This window comes from Otolemur garnettii, unplaced genomic scaffold (genome assembly GCF_000181295.1).
Source record: "Otolemur garnettii isolate 467f Iridium unplaced genomic scaffold, OtoGar3 scaffold00030, whole genome shotgun sequence".
Lineage (NCBI taxonomy): Eukaryota > Metazoa > Chordata > Mammalia > Primates > Galagidae > Otolemur > Otolemur garnettii.
The window spans coordinates 14,041,921-14,062,298 of NW_003852425.1; the positions used below are offsets into that span (position 1 = coordinate 14,041,921).

The following is a 20,378-nucleotide window of genomic DNA, read 5'->3' on the forward strand; positions in this document are numbered from 1 at the left end:
GAGAATGGGGTGGACCAATTAATAAAATACCTGTGTGATAGATGCAATAAACAAAAAATCTTAATGTTTGCATGCATGTATACATGTACACACACATGCTCACACCAACTGGGTGTGGCATGGTCATTAAACAATAAGATGCACAAAGCAATTAATTAACGTCCACCTTGTACACGTTAATCACTCAAAGGAATTTCAAGAACGTTGTTCATACAGACAACACACTGCACAATGTTGTCACATACTTTAGAGCTGACCCCATGTCCATCTTCTGGTTTGTTTTACTTAAATCTGTGTCATCCTGGTTCTCAGATTCATTCTGTTTCCACTGTAGCATGCATCTCTAAATGTTTAGAGTAAAGATCGCAAGGCCCGGTCAAGGTGAAGCAATTTCCATCAGGAAAAAGTCATTTCAACATACTAGGGGAAAAAAGCATGGAGTTTTTTGCTTTGAAGTGGGATGTCAATTTAGAGTACAAAAAATGCAAAACCAGCTCAGGCTGGATCAAACCTGTAGGATTTAGTGTTGAAAAAAAAAATTGCCCTAAGTGTCATGAGAGGTTGTGCTAAAGTCTACTTGAATTCTGTACATCAGGGATCCTCAGACTTTTTAAACAGGGGGCCAGTTCACTGTCCCTCAGTCCACTGGAGGGCCAGATTGCAGGCCCCGGGATGAGTCAGCTGCTAAGCAGGGTAGGCAGCGGTGGCAAAAACACCTAGTGGGCCAGATAAATGTCCTAGGCGGGCTGCATGTGGCCTGTAGGCCGTAGTTTGAGGACCCCTGCTGTACATTTACATGGCATAGTGCTGATCACAGTAAATTGCAATTATTTCTTCATCTGTCTATACACTGATTTAGACCATGAGCTGTACCTGAATATTCTTCATTTCTCTACCCCGACAGCCCACAAATGCAGCACTGTAGTAGGTACCCACCTTCTGAATGAATTAATAGATTAATTGACATATGAATCAATGCAAGGACTGTTTGATGATGAGTGAAACATTCTTCTTCACTTTACTTACCACAACTGATGCAAGGGGTAGTATTTTCTACACATTCTCCAATAAAAAAAGGTGGGAAAGCAATATGCAGCTTCAGGTTTTCATTGGACATGTTATTGAAGAACATATTGAAATACTGATTTGTTTTCATTATTTCAAACGACAGTGATCAATGTTGGGCTTTTCATGGGCTAGGCAAAATATTAAGTCTAAGGAACATTTCAAGGTATATCAGAAAATGTATAATTAGAATGGTAGTTCTCAACTGGGACAACTCTAGGGTCCCAAGGGACATTTGAAATAACTGGCAACAGGTTTGAATGTAATCATTAGGGTAGCATCCTATTGGGTACAGATGAGGTGTGATGGTGAATGTCCTACGATGACTAGGACAGCCCCCCCAAAAATCCTCTTAAAATGTCAATCAGTCATGCTGAGATTGAGAAATCTTGTTTTAGAAAGATCATCCAGAAACATAATAAATACTACACTTATCTGGTTCTGAAATGGTACGAGGAGAAAGTCATGACCTCTGCTTTAGGTGGCCATGGAAAGCTGACAGAGGAACTTCAAGTGCGCTTTCTAGGGGTATAAGATGATGCAAGGCGTACGTAAAACGTCCTGTATGGTTGGGGCATATGACAGTTTAAGTTGGGTAAAATGAAGCTGCAGAGTGGAGCAGGGATTACCTGTGATTACCTCAGAAGACATGAGAGATAGTCACCTTAGTATGACACATTCATATAAAGTCACATGATGTATGGAGATCATGTTTGTCATCCTTGGGAGAGCGGGTTGCATTCGAGAGACAATTAAAGAAGCATTGAATAGTATTTTAGCAAAGGGATATAATGATGAGATATGCAGATATTTTTACAAAAATATTACCCCCCAAATGAAAATGTGGTGGGTATTTTGGAAGCATTACAGGCCAAAAGCGAGGAAGGGTTTATTTTGCAATGAAATCTAAGATAAATTACCATTATCCAGACCAAGGATACAACAGTTAAAATGAAGCCAAAGGAAGGAATTCAGGAATAATTAAGAAGGCAAACGAAAGTATTTGTAAAAATCATCTTTGAAATGGAAAGTGACTGAAGGAGAGAAAGACACCGAGGGTTCTGGCTTCCCTATTAAATAATTGTGCAGTAACTTAACCTTGGGAGTATAGCTGGTGATCAGAGGAACCCAAGGGGTCTAGTGAAGCATCTGTTGAACATATGTTCCCAGACATCAGTCAAATAGAAGTGCCCAGTAAGTCTCTGGAATTCGGGATGTAGTTCTGGTGGGAGACATGGACTTGGGAGTCACCAAGCTATAGGCAGACATGAGAACTAGATCTATAGGCATGGGTACATCCACCTGAAAAAACAGAGAGAATTAAAAGATAAGCTGGCCAAAATGAAGTGACCAGGGGTCAGCTGCTAGGAATCCAAACTAAATCTGTGGGAGACCTAGCAGGAACCTTGGTAGCCAGATGCAGAGTTTGTAATTAACAAGATACATAAGTTATACTTGACATATTTTCATGAAATCCTTTTAGTTAAATAAAATATTAACAGTAAATGAAGGAAAATGCAATTTCAGGACACACAGGGATAGATTATACTTCTATGTATGAAATAAATAAAAGGGATAGCCATGCTATATTAAGATACAAAAAATGATATATCTGGCACATTGTAGGAGCTGAATCAATATTTTTAGAATCCAGGAGTCTCTGTGACACATACGCAAGGACAAGAAGGCCCATGGAGAGTCTGATAAGGTGGGCTGGTTACGACAGAGAAGCTGGGCCAGCTACGGCCCAGCACAGGGCTGATCTACCAAGAATCACCCCACTGGTTTTCTTTTTTCCTTTCATGGACTTTATAATCACCAAAATTCTTCTAAAAATAGAAGGAAAATGATGGTTCACATATGATCATCAAAAAGAAGATGTCACAGATCTCTCAAATTTTTCCTCGTATCTAAAGGAAATTTTTTTAGCCCTTAATTAACATCCCCCAGCACCTGGCAACACGCCTCCACTCTCTGCCACTATGAATTTAACGTTGCTAGATTGCACATATAAGTGAGAACTTATTTCAGTTCAGCCATCCTACAATGTCTACATATTTTATAACAACATATGACACATAATAAATATGAGCAATTTTTATTTGTCAATTAACAAATAAATTAAAATTAAACAAATATTAGCTATAGGATCTTTATTTTTTTCTCATCTATTTTGGTTTTATTTCGGTTTGTGAAGGGGGCTTGGATCTATTCTGTATTATTTGGGTGATCAATAATTGTCTTTAATTTAGGTCTTTTGTAGTAAGCGGTACCGTTGACACTTAAACAGTGCAAGTTTGAACTTAATAAGCCGGTTTTCTTCTGTTCCTGTCGCCCCTGAGACAGTAAAACCTCCTTCTCTTTCTCAGCCTACTCAGTGTAAAGACACGTGGTTAAGGACCCTGGTGATGATCCAATTTCATTTAACAAATGGTAAATAAGTTTTCTCTTCTGTATGTTTTTCTTAATAGCATTTGCTTACCTCTAGTATTGTTTATTATATGAATATAATAGATAACTTATATAACTCATTACATGTTAATCCGCTTTATAAATTATTGGCAAGGCTTCTGGTTGACAGTAGGCTATTAGTTAAGTTTTGGAGAGTCTAAAGTTATACTCAAACGGGAATCTGGTCAGCATCTCTACCCCCCATGTTGTTCAGGGGGCAACAATTCTTTGTTAGAAATTAAAGCAATCTCTTTCATGTTTCGAGAGGTGTCTTCAAATTCCAAGATGGAAGAATAGAATCTATAACTTTCATGCCTTGAAATATTTTTATCACTTACCTTATTGACCTTGATATTTTCAAACAAAAAGTAGTTTGTGGTTTGTTTTGCTGCTGTTACGTATCCTCAAATGTCAGTGCCTTCCTATACACTCTGTCATTTTCATTTTATTTTCCTGAACTTTCCTGTTCTCATAAGAATTTGACTCCTTTGTGCTTTTTCCTTCATCATTTAGTTTCAAAAATCTACTTTGGAGAAAACAAATTGAATCATATCATAATATGCATTTAAGATAAGTGCTAAGACATAAAAACAGCACACTGTACCCCATGACTGTATTAATGTACACAGCTACGATTTAATAAAAAAAATAAAAACAAACAAACAAAAAAAGAAGATAGACACCTGGTTGATAAAATATAAAAATGCTCAATGTTCCTAATCATCAGGCAAATGCAAAATAAAACCGCAATGAGATATCAAAAAAAAGTACTAAAGTGCTAGTTACCCAATATATTAATGTACCAATATAACAAATTTAACTATGATTATCCCTCTATTTTCTGGTGTTTAAGACATCAGAAAAACTGTTAGTTGCAATTCAGTTACTGTAAGGAGGAATAAGAGTTTTTTGACATTGAAATTATACTGTGTGGTATTTATCAATTTGTTTTCATTTTTAATTTAATTTTATGTATTTTTTTAGGAATTCTTTAAACAAGTCTCTTTTCTGCTCCAAGACAGGAGGTAACTATTTCATTATATTTATTTTATAAAATAAATATTGTAATGCTAAATGGACATAGCTGAAATGAAGCAATCTCTTTTTAATGTGTTAATAGAAATATGTTATTCCTCCTTGTTCTAGAACTTTCTTTATGGTTTTGGATTTCCCACATAGTCTTCACTCATCTGTGCACACACATTCATGCACCTTTGGAGACTTCTCAGTCATCTCTATGGATAGAGGAGAGTCCATAGGACATAATTCGTCCCATAACTTTATTCAAAAAGAGTATAACAGAGTTTCAAACGATTTGGGGTATAGTGATCATACCAATACTAAGTGAAAATACATTTTATTATAAGTCAGTGTTTTCAAATGTGCTTAAGGGAAACTTACTTCTTTAATCTAAAAGTTTCATTAATTAATAACTTAAGTAAATCCACCCCACTAGCCAAGTGAATTTATTATTATTCTGCTTCAAAATGTTTATGGTTATTCGAGACAAGTGACCCCTTTCTGCATAAGATTTACTTTATGCTTCAAAGTGAGATATTTTGATATTTCTAATAAATGTTAAATGGCTTGTTCCATATGCATTCACCCTGATCCAAACTTGACACATGTGGGGGTGAACTTCACCCACTCTACTGTACGATATGGTCTCCAGCAGCCACATTGGCCACTGGGGACTTGGAATGTCGAGCGTCCTTAGTGCCACTGAGAGGATAACTTTATAGTTGTATTTAATTGTAATTAATACACATTTATTTTAATAGCTCTATTTGGCAAGTAGCTACTACATTGGTCAGCATGGTTGTAGCTAATCACACTCACAAATAAATAATACAAAACCATACAGGCCATATGGTTTTCATTATAACCTTACAGGTAGATCAGATACCTCTTCCCATATGCCATTAAATAATTTCCTTAGTGAGCTAAACCTACTTTGAAATATTAATTTATTTCAAACTGATACCCGTATGATACCATGATAGATTCCTTAACTGCTTTTTATCTTCTCTACAGTTTATTCATTTCCCATGTTGTTAAAGTATTCATTTGTTAGTAAGTGCTTTTCCGTCAGCTTGTTAATTAGATTTCGACACACAGCCAGGTGACTTTCTTCACTATAATGAAGCATCCTGTTTTCCCCTGTCCAGCTACCTGGGTCACGTTCGCTGTTAAACACCTCTGTTTTGTTACTTCTCTTGGATCTCTCAAGTAGTGTGGATTCACTGTGATCCACGTTTGTCTGGTTTACTTTTCTTTTCCTTTCCTTTTGTCCCCAACTCTTCCTCCTTCATCCTCTTATTTTCTCTCCTCCTGTCCTCACGTGCTCACTGACGCGCACACAGAGCGGTGTGTGTGTCTCCACTTTCTATGGCTAATGCAGGAAACCATCCCACACTCAGCAACTTGCAACCAGACATGTTCGTTATCCTGCCAAGCTAGAAGTAGGAAGTTGAACACAAGACGTTAGCAGGCTGCTTTCGCTTGGGAGGCTCAGGAGGCGGCTTGCCTTTCCCAGATTCTCGAGGCTAACTGCCTTGTGTGTTCTTCCTTCATCACCAAAGCCAGGCGTGTAGCAGCATGCCGCCTTTAAATCTCTCTCTCTCTCTCTCTTTCTCTCTTCTCTTCCTCTCTTGTCTCTAAGCTCTGTTATTGTCACATCTACCTCCGTGACTCTGATCTTCCTGTTTTTTTTTTTTTTTTGTTGTTGTTGTTGTTGTTGTTCTCATAAGGACCCTTGTTATTACCTGGGACCCAGCTGGACAGTCCAGGATAATCTTGCTATTTTAATACCCTTAATTTAATCACATTTGCAAGGTGCTTTGGCAATGAAGTTAATGTAGGGGATTAGAACATGAGTATCTTTGGGGGACCATTATTCTGTCTACACTGCATGCATTTTATACATTTTTAAAACTAAAAAAAAGACTCTTAGTACTGCTTTGAAAAATCTTATATTTGTTGAGTATACGCACACATATATCAATTTTAAAATAATATGCTTATAATAGATGTGTATACATACATATATTTATGTATATATATCATATATACATATATTTATGTATATATTATATGTAACAATATTCACATACAAATTAGTAGCTAGATATGTGATATAATAACATTTGAATACTTATTCTTATGTTTCATGAACTTTCAAGATTTCTTTCCAAAATTGTACTTTAATGATCCCTGATCAGCTCCTACATTTCCTGATACCACAAATTTCTTTGTAGTTTGTTTGTTTTTTTATACGTTCAATTCTGCCCTTGGACATTATTCCTAGCAAATAATGTATTTAATCATACCCTTGGGTGATAGTTTGGTGATTCAGGTTGTGTTTTTACAAAATTTATTGATAGGTAAGTAGTGTGGTACAAAAGTCTTACTGCAGCCAAGGAATATGAGAATATTCACTTTACCACTATATATCTGGTTTATACCTCTAATCTAGACAATTGAATTTGTGTCAGAATGAAAGCTTTCAATCCAAAAACTTATCGTAAAATAACCAAGTTTTTCTTTTTTGAATGTCGATCTAGTTAACTGACCAACTTTTGTCATGAAAATGTATGATCACATTCTTAATTAAATTTGCTTTAAACCAGTTAACACAGTACAGTGGAAAGAACATTGGGCTGGAATCAGATTACTATTGATTTAAACCCTGGCTTGCTCACCAGTCGTCTATAATTTTTGGCTCATTTCTTCAGCTTGCTATGTTTTGGTTCCCTCATCTGTGTGATAGAAATAATAGCATTTGCCCTCGTAGTCCTTACAATAGTGGCTCCCTGACACGATGAGATTTTACATAAACGATAGTAGGTTTTGTCAAAACCAGATTTAATAGTAGAAAGAAAAGAATAAATCATAGGACATTAAGCCACTGGTATAGTCAAAAGAAAAATAAAAAACAATTGTGAGATAGATATAGAAATATTGTATATTAAGCCAAGAAATAATCTCATCTGAGCAATCAGATATTAGGTATTAAGTAAATTTCTAAGAAATACACAACTTTCTCTATGCAGAAACTTTGAGTTTAGTTTTAAAACGCATTCTGGTTTTGCCAGTTATCAATCTATTTTGCAATTGATTTTAAAGACATCTAATATTTAGGTTTTTTTTTTTTTTTTTTTTTTTTTTTTGAGACAGAGCCTCAAGCTGTCCCCCTGGGCAGAGTGCTGTGGCATTACAGCTCACAGCAACCTCCAACTCCTGGGCTTAAGCGAGTCTCCTGCCTCCGCCTCCCAAGTAGCTGGGACCACAGGCGCCCGCCACAACACCCAGCTATTTTTTTTGGTTGCAGCCATCATTGTTGTTTGGCGGGTCCAGGCTGGGGATTTGAACCCACCACCTTAGGTGTACGTGGCTGGCGCCCTAGCCGGTTGAGCTATAGGCGCCGAGCCTAATATTTAGGTTTTAAGGTTATTTTATTTTTCTCATCTTATTAATAAGGGCAATTCTTATTCTTTTCCTCCTTTTCTAAACATTTTAATGTCATTTTAATGATGTTATCATTGGAATAGTAAAGCAAAAAATTTATAATTACTTCATTTTAATTCTGACATTCCAAACTTGGTATTTACTTGATATGATTTGATATATATTAAATATATATGCACATATACATAAAGTAAAGGCTTACAGCTAATACATACGTGTGTGTGTGTGAGCCTACGAATGCTGCATGTATAACTAAAGGGCCAAATATGTACACATATCACATTATACAACAAAGCATAAATTATGCATATATCTATATGAAGGTACACATGAAATTGAATAAACAGCTATCAAGCATGAAACATACAATAACAATTACTAACTACATAAATTTAACAAACACATATACATACAGAGAAATGTACAGAGTATGTGAAATCATGAATCCCTTTAAAAACATGGACAGAAAGGCCTATCATTTTATTGCTGCTTAAAAACTGTGAAATAACAACACCACCACTCCCACTACCTCCACCCCACTCAGGAACCAGCCTCAATTACTCATACAATGACCATTGAAATAGCCTCATAAATACCATGCTTGCTAGATTCTTCTTATGCATTCTTTTCTATTCTAATCTACTCTAATTTATTTTTCAATCTGTCAAGATAGTGATCTTTCTAATAATACATTTTGATTCCTGGGCTTAGGTTTTAAAATTTCTAAAGGAACTCCATTATTCATGGAGTAACAAGATGAGGTAACTCCTTGGCATAATCAACCAGGATCTTTACAATCTGGGCCTCCTGACTTCTCAAACTTAAGCCCTGGGCCTCTTCACTAATCTCGTCTCTCAAAGCCAAATCATACTTTGGTATTTTTTCCCTTAAAGCAATTCAGCTGCTCCCCCCACCTTTTTTTCATTGTCCCTCTATCTAACCATCCCTTCTGCCTGTCTGGCATGATTTCTGTGCACCAATCAAGACTCATCTCACAATTCTATTCTTCTGGAAAGATTTCCTTACTTTGTCTGAGCAGCATCGATCATGATGCCAGCAGGTCTAATTCCTGCATCGACTGTAGCACTTGCCTACTGTGTTCTCTTCTGCACTTGCTTGTTATCCATCACTTACTCACACGTCCTGACGCTGGGGGCCGTGCGCATTCACCCCCAGCAGAGTGCTCTGAGCGGTCCTTACAGAGGAATAGTTGCTTAATGAGTAAATGAATGAAACTGGCAAGTGGGTTTATGCTTTTAAATTCAAAGTTCAAAAAACATCTATCCTAATTGCACTGGTAGTATGTTCTGTGTAAATGCATGCTTATTCTGAACACGAAAACAACAGCACCAGTTTATTTTCATCCCTGGAGACACCATTATACATATGTAAGTCTATAAAACTGTAGCTATAGATTTAGATACTTGGTTTACACAAATGAGATTATATTCTAGGAAATACATCTATCTTGCTCTTTTTACTCAATATTATATCTTAATGCTCTTCTTCTAACATTACAAATAGATCTACTTTGTTTTATTAAGAAGAGATATAACCAACATTATGCAATTACCTTAATTTATTAACCTATCCTCATTGATAAAGACAATGTAATTTCTACTTTTTTTTAATGATGATGAGTAATGTGACCATGAATATCTTTACACATACACATGTGTAAGCACACACACACACACACACACACACAACCACGCTCATGTACAACCACAGTTCAGATTTCTTAACTTATAATTATTACATCTACGTGCATGCATTTAAAATTTTATTCATGCTACTATGCAATTCTTTAAAATTGTCCTCAATGAAGATCTATTTTTTAATAATCAAAGAACTTTAAAGAGACATTTGTGGGGAAAAAACTCAGAATCAATAAAATTCTTCCTACTAATTCATTCCTCTGAGAAAACTGGCAAATGATTTTTATAATTACATTTAAAGAGGTAAGCAGCATTTCCCCTCCCCAAAATAATCTGAGTTTATAGACTATACTATCTAAAAAAGCATACTTTTATTGTTTCTAACTGCATGTTAATGACTAAAAATTATTGTTACTTCATTAATACTTACAATTTATAGTGTGCTTTTGACTGTATTGGTGGTATAAGATCAGGTGTTTGGATTTAAAATTATTTCAAGCTTTACTTATAACCATTATGGCCAAAGTGGAGAATTGATACGTTTTTTGGAATTGCATATATATTAGGAGCTATATATTGCAGCATAGGAAACTACAAATTTGGGATTCTTTTATTCAATGTTTATGTGCAATTAATTTGGTGTGAGCAATTATAGAAATAATCATCTTAGTTAAGTAAAACGTTCTGGTAGTTATGATCAGAGAGCTAACACAAATTATTTTTGGCACATACTATATACGTATTAATTTTAAGAGCTCTAAATATATCAGGTGTTATTCTTCAGAGGTTGGACAATATTGATAACTTATATAAACCACAAAGAAATGGCTGACCTTGTGGGCATAGAGATTAAATCTAATTGGCTTTAAATTATATTAGTCAAATATGTTGGATATTAAGTTTAGAAAAAAAAATTCTAACGGGGGGAGAAGCAATTGATTAATATTTGGGGGTTATAACTTTAGTTATAATATTGAATTATAGAATTTGAAGTCAGAAAACAAACAAATGATTGCTAATAAGAAAATGTCATTCCTTACCTTGTTTAAATATAGAATTTATATTCCTTTGGCAAGAATATTATTATGCAAAACACCAATAAAATAAGCATATTGGAAACAGACTGAAAATTCCCAAATTCAAGATTCTCAGTATTTTGATTTATTTAGATAATAGCCAACCAGCTGCCTGAGGATCAAGCAGAGGCCGTGGGTTAATAGTGCACCTCTTCTACATGGACATGGACATACCTACGTTTAACCTTTGCTACAACATAATGCATCTGACATTTTAAAAAATATAAAAAAATCTAATTTTGCGAAAGCAACCTCATCAGCAATGCATTGCCAATTCTTTTTCTCTTTTTTATTTGGCAACCATGAGACCCAGATGCTAAGCACTGGAATATATTTCTTCCAATAGCAGCATCTGGCGTGCTGGCAGACTCCATAAGCAATTTTGTTTCACGGCTTTGAAGCAGCTTCTGGGTCTATTACATGGTTAATCTGATGGGCTGTCTGGGCTGCCTTGTCCTCTTGGATGCCATATGCCAACAGCCAGAGATGCAGCGAGCTCTCTGCCCATCAGGGCTGCCGTAAAGCGAACACCTGAAAAAAAAAAAATCAGCTGCAGAGAGCGCGCTCTACTTCTGTTCAGCCGTTACAGTATCAGCGACGAGTGACCTGCTGAAGAGAGTGGGAAACCCTTGCCAAAAATGCTCGATGCTCCGTGAACACCAGGGAAAACTAGAAAATTGGAAACCATAAAATATTCAGCATATCATTGTATCATTTGATACTGAAACAGGCCTTTGCTTTTATCCCTCACACAAGAGAAGGAAATGAGGGGTAGACACATCCTGGATCACGGCTCTTCTGCTGCAAACATCTCCTGAGAGGCAGATTCCCTCCATGGCCGAGATTCTTTCTAATTTATCTTTTATATTTTTAGAGCCTACCAGAGTATTTGAATGTGGGAGAAATAGAGTCAGTGGTTTTAAATAAATGAAACCAAGTAAAAAGAGGAAGCCATGCAACTGTGGATGCCTTTTATATTTTCTAAGCCCTTCTTTCTTTATTTCTTATCTTTAACATACGACTTCCTATATTCCTTCCTCAGAGAACTTTTCAGCCTTCAGACTGTATTGGATATACTTGGTACACCCCAATATCTGCAAAAGCACAATGTTATATCATTAAAAATCACACCTGTGTGACCACAGTAAATTACATTCTACTTCTTTAGTTGAAAACAAGTTAGTTTTGGTTTAATTTAAAATATGTCAAAATATGAAAATTGCTTTCACATGAGAAGAAAGTCATATTTTCTAGTTAAGTGGGGGTTAATTCTGAGTTTCTACTCTATTTGATTAATGATTGTTTCCTGTGTGAGACTTAAGTTTCGTGACAGCCAGATCTAACCGTTTTCAACAAGCTTCACCAAAATCTATCTCTATGTCTTTATGGTAATGATATATGAACTCAACAAATACTTGTAGGATTGTTTTTATTTCTTCAAAATGTGAAAGCTTAGATATACCTTTTCCTCTTTCTGCCAGCCACACATTATTTCATGGTTGGTCATCCTGATCATTAAAATGAGTTCCATGAGGCCAGGCCCAGTGTCCTGCATTTCTGTAATTTCTCTGATGCTTGGCTCAGTGCATTTTGTAATTTGACTGATAGTTCCAAATTCTAAACACCCCACAATGTTTCCGGTTTTACCCTAAACTTTGTTTCTCTCAATCTACCAATTTTATTTCTTACTATCCTTCAGCACAAATACTATACGCTTTTGTATAGAATTTGTATAGAAACTTGCTGATATTTTCATCAAGAAAACAAAGAATATCGCTAAATCTGCTGGGAGAGTAGCCCTGGCCCAGGCATCCTCACTTACCGCTCTACGATGGTAAACTTGTTGGAAATCAAGACCAGGCCTGAGTCAGTAATTAATAAAAAAACAAATAAGAGAGACAGATGGTATTGATGTCTCTGGGTCAATTCTTCCTTACCAAGCTTTATCTGCCTATATTAGTTTTCTATTGCTTGCATGATAAACTACCACCAGGGTACCAGTTAAACAACACAAATTTATTACCATAATAGTTCTGTGGGGCAGAAGTCTGACATGGGTCTTATCTGGCTAAAGTCAAGGTGTTGACGTTTCTCTCTAGAGGCTCTCAGGGAAAACCCATTCCCTGTTCCTTTCAGTTGTTGGCAGAATTCAGTTCCCTGCTGGTATTCCTTATAGTTTACCATTCTCTGCTATCATCTGGTTCTGGTTCAGGACAAAAGTGTACAGAAATCTGTTTCATGTACGACAACCAACAATTCACAAAATGTAATTATAAAAGTAAATATAATATTAAAATTACAATTATATAATTATTATAATATTTTTACTGTTAAAATAAAATTTTTCATTTAATTAAGAGAATTAAAATTTAATGAGAACAAGCTATGTTTTCATTCAAATAGAATATAATCTCTCAATAAGAGTAAACTCCCTTATAGTCAAATATTTTTATCCAATAAATTACGCCAAAAGTTAAAATTTCTTTGCATTTAATGTATATACCATGTTATAGAATTTGTTTTATATATATATATGTTACATGAGGGAGAAAATAAAGTATTTCAAATTTATTTAACTGTGTCTTTATGAGTCAATGCACTGGTTCAGAGTAAAAAAAAAATGTTCTGTGAATCTAATTACCTGAAGGCGTTAGGGAATGATTTAGACAAAATTTTCATTTTCACAATAGAGTCACATTTATGCTGAGAGAAATATAGTATACCAGCCATGTCTCAGAGCTTCATCCTGAAATAGCCAAAGAAAACAGTTGGAAGTTGATAAATTAGTTTCAAGCAAACTTACTGCTCTAGGCTTTATCCTTTAACCTTGTGTAAGAAAAATATTTTTCCCCTCAACTCTTAACAAATAAACTTATGATAAATCACTTATACATGTCTTTACTCAATCAGACCAAGAAATATTGAATTAGCCAAGGAACTAGAGAAATGGTTTGTTAACCCAGAAAATACAATATTAACTACATACTGAAAATATATACTTTTAAACCTAAAACACTACATTCCCTTAGTTTTCTTTCTGCCCTATAAAGATTCACTGGGCAGATGACACAATGGGCTTCCGTGTTGGGTTTGGCCAAGTAGATCTTCCTTTAGTGCCACTCCAGAGCCTTGGTCATGTTTGGTTTTTAGCTTCACTGGAAATTCTGGAATCCAAGCCATTCACATTTAGTGAGAGAACTGACAGGTATGGTGGAGTTTAGGTCATCTTGTTTTTCAGAGTTCAGAGCTTATTTTTATCCCTGTCATCATCGTGGAAGCTAGATTCTGTTCTTAAATTCCTGGCAAGTTTACCTTGGTGGCCGAACACTGTGCGGGTCATTATGAAGACTGGGTCTGAGCACTTCCTGTAGAACTGGTCTAGTTATGGCAAATTTCCTCAACATACGGATGTCAGTAAATACTTAATTTCTCCATCACACATGAAACTCAATTTAATGGGATATAGGATCCTGGGCTGAAAATCATCTTGTTTAAGAAGATTGACAGTCAGTGACCATCCTCTTTGGCTTAAAAAGTTTCAGCTGAAAGATCTGAAATCATCCTGATATTTTTTTCCCTTTGTAAGCAATAATTTTCTTATGCCTCAGTGCCTGCAGGATTTTCTCTTTCATATTAACAGCAGCAAAATTAATTACAACGTGTCTAGGAGATACTTGTTTGGAATGAATCACACTATCTACTCTCTGAATTTCTGTTTCTCTCATAATACTTGGGCAGTTCTTGGAGTAGAGCATTTGTTCCTTGGGGACCATTCTCTGCTCCTTCAAGGATCTCTATGATTTAGACTTTTTATATTCTCTCAGGGAACATTTTGTTCTTGTCTTCCTTTATTCTGCTTCTTCAAATGCTTGGGATGGTTCAAAATTCTTGTCTTCAATTTCTGAGATTCTTTCTTCTCTCTGTTCAACTCTATTTCTGAGGGTCTCAATTGTGTTTTGAAGATCCTCAAATGCCTTTTTCCATTCCTTAAGCTCTGCTATATCCTTTCTCACTATGTCCATATCCTTGGCAACTAGGTCTTTGAATTCATTAATTTCTTGAGACAACTTCTGATTTGTGTTTGAGTTTTCTATTTCCATCTTTCCCTCCTTTCCAGTCATCGTATTTGCCATCCATATCCTGAATTTTATAAAGCTAAGGCTACTGCAAACAAAGCAAACAGCCTTCAGAATGGGAGAAGATTTTATGTGTTACAAATCTGACAAAGGCCTGATTGCTAGAATATGCAGAGAACTCTAATTAATCAACAAAAAGAGCAAACAATTCCATTTCTGTGTAGGCAAGAGACTTGAACAGAAACTTCTCCAAAGATGACAGATGAATGGCCAACAAACATATGAAAAAATACTCATTGTCATTAATCATCAGAGAAATGCAAATCAAAACCACTCTAAGATATCACTAACTCCAGTAAGATTAGCACATATTACAAACTTCAAAAACTGCAGATGTTGGCATGGATGTGGAGAGAAGGGAACACTTCCCCCACTGGTAGGATTGTAAACTAATACAACTTTTACAGAAAAAAGCATAGAGAATGCACAAAGAAATAAAAGTAAACCTTCCATTTGATCCTGCAATACCATTAGTAGGTATCTACCCAGAAGAACAAAAAACATTTTACCACAAAGATATTTGCACAAGAATATTTATTGCAGTTCAATCACAATCGCCAAGTCAAGAAAGCGACCCAAATGCCCATCATCCCATGGATAGAGGGATCAACAAACTGTGGTGTATGTATACTATGGAACGCTATTCAACCATAAAAAAGATGGAGACTTTACATCTTTTATGTTTACCTGGATGGATTTGAAACACGTTCTTCTTAGTAAATTATCTTAATAAGAGAAAAATAAATATCCAATGTACTCAGTACTGATTATGAAACCAACATATAAACAATTATATGCTTATATGAATAATAAAATATAGATATAGTCTAGCTTGTGGGGAGGCGGAATGGGAAAAAATAATTAGCAGAAGGAGGGAGGACACTCAGCAGGATCTCAGGGGAATGGGCATAGTGCACGAGTGTAGGCCACGCCCCCAGGTGAGGGGCTCTTTTATAACTAGAACTTTACCTTGGAAGTGAGAACAGTATTATCTGAAAATTGGTAGCCTCATATTAATTTGAAGTTAAAAAAAGAAGAAAGTTTATTCTAACATGTACAACAAATAATGTATTCGTAATAAAGAAAAACAAAATAAATTCTGGAATCATAGAGAAATTACTTTAATTTCTTTTTCCTATTCAATGAACAATGTCCTAAAAAAAAATAAAGGTACAGACCATGTTATTACCATCCAGCTTCTCTAAATCCAGGGATTCTCCAGGCTGAGTTTGGGGAACCATGTTGATTATGTCTTGTTCATTGAAAGTTTTGTTTTTATATTTCTTAACTTAGGAAAGAGGCTGAATATTTCAGTTTTCTTATATTAGCAGGGGTATCTTATTCTATAGGAGAAAAAATGATTTTAAATAAAGTTGCTTTCTCTAGTCATGAGTTTGAAATTTTCATCTGGAAACTCTATATTAAAGGAAGCATATTTTGAATAAGTAATATAGTCAATAATTATCCAGAGACTGCATCTTGACAAAGAGAAAATGTAAAAAAATGACTGTTTTGTTCTTTAAGAAAAGTAGCAAGTATTGTTAAAAGGAGGAACCTTTCCTTGGCCTTATTCTGTCCTTTCAAATCATTTTTTGCTGCAGTTTTTCTATCTTTTGCAACAATCAGAGCCCAATTTTAGATGACTACCAATAAATTGAAGTAAATAAAAAAGTACTCAAATCCCAATGTTTATCAAAGTTTAGTTTACTCACAAAGTTTCATTTTAGATAAATATCAAACAGCCAAAAAACAAACAAAGAAAAGAAAGAAAGCAAACTACTAGCAATATAACTGTCTTATATTAAAAGATAGAAGATATTATATTAAAGATAAGTTATTGTACTAAAATATATACACAAAGAAAATCTATGATAAATTTATCTTTATTTTGTGACCTGGTCAATGGCAGCTGTTAGGCATTTCAAGAGAAACTTTAAAAATTGCTGTAGAAGTTTCCAGTTGAAAATTTTTTTTAAAAAATATGAGAATCCCAATATTCCTGGGCTAAAATTGGGTTATAGCTTTCCTATGAAAGCTATAAATTAGTTTCATAGTAGGATTGAGTATATGGGGAGAGGAGGGAAGGGAGGAGGAGGGTGGGTGGACGGAGGGTGATTGGTGAGATCATGCCTATGGTTCACCCTGTAAGGAGGATACATGTGAATCTAATTGTAGAATATAAATGTCTTAACACAATAACTAAGAAAAAGACATGAAAGCTATGTTAACCATTTGGATGAAAGTATTTCAAATTGTATACAGAAAGAGTACACTGTACCCCATGATAGTATTAATGTATCCTGCTATGATTTAATAAAAAAAAAATCAGTAGAAAAAATTTTAAAAAATAAAATATGAGAATCTTCTTCAAAATAAAGTTTCATGGGTGAAATTGTTAAGACACATAGACAAGGTATTTCTTCGTGGACCATGGGTAAAGTTCACATCTTGTATTACAACTCTCATGCTATGCTTTCCAATGATTGGAAGTCCAAAGGCATCATTTTGGGTGGTATCATATAGTCTGGCAGGAGTAACTCATGGTGTTCTACTACAAAACAATTAGGAATAAACACTTCAGTTGGATAGGAGAGGAGAAAGACAAAATAGGAAGTTGAAATGCTATCAGTTTGATAATATATTAAGAGTAAAAACGAGAATGGTTTGAATAAAAATTATATTGACATTTACACAATATTTGCTACCGATATACTCATGGCCTGCTAACTTTCATATAGCTTAGGAGAGAAACCAGGTTTGCCCACCTGTTTTTAGTGATCCTTATGGAATGCAGTGTGGGCTGGGCTTGCCCAGAGTACAGAAAGGGCTCCTGGTGTCCCTGTTACTCTGGTGAGCGCAGTGGCCCGCCCGTCCCCTTTCCTTCTGCCTGGATCACTGCTGTTTGTCACAAGCACACGTCATGCTTTCCCAATCCTGAAAGTCTGGTGAGCTCTGTCACCAAAATGAACCAGAAGAAAAATGCAAGTCATACCCACTCCCTCCTGCCAAACTGGGTAATTATCACAGAGGATAACAAAGTTGTCAGAGTCCTACACTGCCTGAGGTGTTGTGAAAATAATTCCAAGCATTACAAGCAACAAATAAGACAAGGTCCAGAATTTTCCCTAGCGACCAAAGGTTTCAAAAGTACACAAGCCATTTAGTGAGATACAGTCTGTATTTTATGTTTACTTAAACCGAAATCTAGTCTTTCGTTATCTTTAGAAAGGAAAATTCATTACTGTTGGAAGAAATTTTTCAGGTTTTATGCTATTTGAAGGACACATTGCCCTTAGATTTAACTGAATAATTTTAATTTCCTTTCACATTTTAGCAATTCACTCTGTTTTTTGAAGTATATTCCTAAAACCACACATGTTTTCTCATACGCTTACATCACTCATACAGGCTGTAATCATTAGGAAATGATTATTTTTGCAATATATCACAGTCAGACCATCTGAGCAAATGTATCCATGGAAATTGAAGTCCTGTGGTATCAGTTATTAATATTCCATGAATAAATACATTTATGGGACCATGATTTGAAAGACTAGTTCTTAAAAAATAGACAAATAAACTGATGTTTGTTCACTTTTGTTTCCATGAAAGAGTAATTCTGATAAATTCTGATATACACTAGGATAAATGTTCTATATAAAAGTACCAAAATCATATCTACCCAATTATGTAGAAGTTTTTGCTGTCAGAGCAATGAATTTTCAAAGCAAATATATTAAAATATTAAATACAAGTTATTTCTCATATAAATTTCATCCATTCAATTTCAATATATTACTGTTAAATTATTAGAAATATGAAGAATGTTTTTTCTTCGTTATATAATTATGATGCCAGATGAAATACAGGATATATATCCTGTACTAAAGGAGCTTAGAAAATCAATTAATATATAATTTTGTTGAGCATAAAACTTATAGTGTAATTCATGTTAATCTGCTAAATTATACCTCATAGCTAACATAATTCTTTTAATTTGATGGCAGAATTAACAATATATTGCAGCTTATAAATTTATCTTTCACTTAAGTAAGCATATGTCAATATTCTTAATTTTAATAATTATGATTTTAACTCTACTTGAGGTAAACTATATTTATATAATCTTATTTAATTTAATAATTATACATTGTGTTAGTCAGGGATCTCCGGAGAAACAGAACCAGGAGGATGTGTATATATGAAGAAGGAGATTTGTTTTAAGGACTTGGTTCCTGTGATTATGGAAGTGTGGTGAGACCAAAGTCTGATGGGGGAGGTCAGCAGGCTGCAGACTCCAGAAAGAGTCACAGTTTGAGTGCAAGGGCAGTCTTCTGGGGGAGCAGGAAGAGCCAGTGTTGCAGATGAAGTCTGAACTTAAGGGTTACATTATCTACAGAATTGTTAGCATCCTGAGAATGTTTTTAAAATATCCAGCAAAGGACGAGGTGTGGTGGACTCCAATTCTCATCCCACAATGCAGTGCCTTCTCTAATATCTCAACAGGGGATTGCAGAATTGAACTCTTCTAACCCTAACGATAATTCTCCGTTCCAGACACAGGACAGGAAAATCAGTCCTCATCCACATATTATTTCCACTACCATTTTTTTTACTTTGTGTACTAAATTATTTTCATGAACCGTTCCTGTCCTCATCTACTACAAAATTCTCTCAAAATTGTTGAAGTCAACTTTAGCTTTCTCAGATCATTCCTGTCCATTTCAGAGTTTTGTTTTTGCTTGGCATGTGACCCTGACACCAACTCTTCTCTATAAAGGTTTAATCTTGATTTTATAAGTATTAGTTATATAGTTTATGCTTCCCTGAAATCCCAGCCATTTACTTGGAACATAGGCTCTTCCTGAGTCTCCAGTCTGAACTCTGGCTACCAGTTTCCACAATTGTGCACGGTATATCTTGATCACACACACACACACCCGCAGACACAACGTAGTGGTTCTGTTCTCTAGAGAATCATACCTAAATTTTCAATACTATTAATTATTATTACAAACATTATATACAGTTGTCTATTATGTGTAAAAGGCTTTGGATTCAACTACAAATGTAGTTCAGTTTCATTAATTATGAAATTGCAGTGAAACAAGATAATTTTTGTTGAATCCTCACTCACTATGTGCCAAGTATTTCACAAACATTCTTCGTAGATGATTTTCAATGTCTAACACAGTACCCCCAAGCCATATGTAGCTATTTAAATTACAATTACAGTTTTTAAATTAAATTAAATTATAAATGTAACCCCTCAGATATACTAGCCACAATTGAGTGCTCGGTGACAACATGCAAGTAGTAACCACCATGGTGTACAGCTCAGAGGTGCAATACAGTCAGCACTGAGAATGTCAGGGCCCCCTGGGACCACAGCAGTAACCTCTGAATGGATAGGTCTGCTGTGTATCCTGTCCTGGATTCTCTTCTCTACTTAGCAGGCAAAGTAATTTTTAAGGAATAGTTATTTGTTTATTTTAATCAGGAAATAATCATTGTGTATATACATG

The 20,378-nt window shown here is 35.2% G+C and overlaps 1 long non-coding RNA gene across 1 annotated transcript; it reads right to left on the reverse strand.

Moving 5' to 3' along the window:
* Positions 1-10,779: 10,779 nt before the first annotated feature.
* On the reverse strand, positions 10,780-17,847 carry LOC111725034. Its single transcript, XR_002773201.1, has 3 exons — positions 17,619-17,847; positions 13,359-13,463; positions 10,780-11,248 (listed from the first exon to the last, which is right to left on the reverse strand). It is a non-coding gene; the product is annotated as an uncharacterized LOC111725034 (long non-coding RNA).
* Positions 17,848-20,378: the final 2,531 nt, after the last annotated feature.